This window comes from Solanum tuberosum, unplaced genomic scaffold (genome assembly GCF_000226075.1).
Source record: "Solanum tuberosum cultivar DM 1-3 516 R44 unplaced genomic scaffold, SolTub_3.0 scf00190, whole genome shotgun sequence".
NCBI classification, from domain to species: Eukaryota; Viridiplantae; Streptophyta; class Magnoliopsida; order Solanales; family Solanaceae; genus Solanum; species Solanum tuberosum.
In genome coordinates, this window is record NW_006239114.1 from 448,167 (window position 1) to 448,899 (window position 733).

Here is a 733-nt window from a genome sequence, read left to right on the forward strand (position 1 = left end):
CTGTGGCTGATTTAGCACTGGACCCTGCAGCATGGGCAGACTCGGATCCTGAAGGATAGGAAGACTCGGAGCCCGAAGCATGGGCAGACTCGGATCCGGAGATAGACCCCTCTGAACTGGAAGCAGCCCCAGTTGGTGACCCGATCAGTGTGTGCTCCTCATCAGACTGGGAGACAGTGACTACGTCGGGAAGCACCTTCCGGGGGGTGCCTCTGGGTGCAGCGCGAGAAGTCCTAGGGTTGAGAGGCTCATATGTTGGATCAGTGTCGGCACTCGTGTCCTCATCAATTAACCGGAAACTAGGGGCAATAGATTTGGACTTGCCCCATTTTGAGTAGGTGACCATCTTCTTGGGTGCCATCGTACCTGCGGGAACGATATTAGTGCCAAAACTAACCATATGCAGCAAAAGAAACTTTTAGAATTGGTAACTACGCTCAACTAAGTCCACAATTTTTTTTTGACAGATGCTACAGTAGTCATCCACGGAGGAGAACTACGGTCCGTAGACTGATCTACGGTCCGTGGATCGGTTCCGTGGATCAGGGAGCCTGACATGTAGGTCGCAGATAAAAAACCGCGGAATGCAGAACGGTCCGTAGATGGATCTACGGACTGTAGTCCACCGCCGTGGTTTCACACTTTGTGAAAATTTTCATGTGCATCCAGTTACGAACCCCATCTACGGTCCGTTGGATCTACATTCCATAGACGGGGTATCGTGGATGCCATA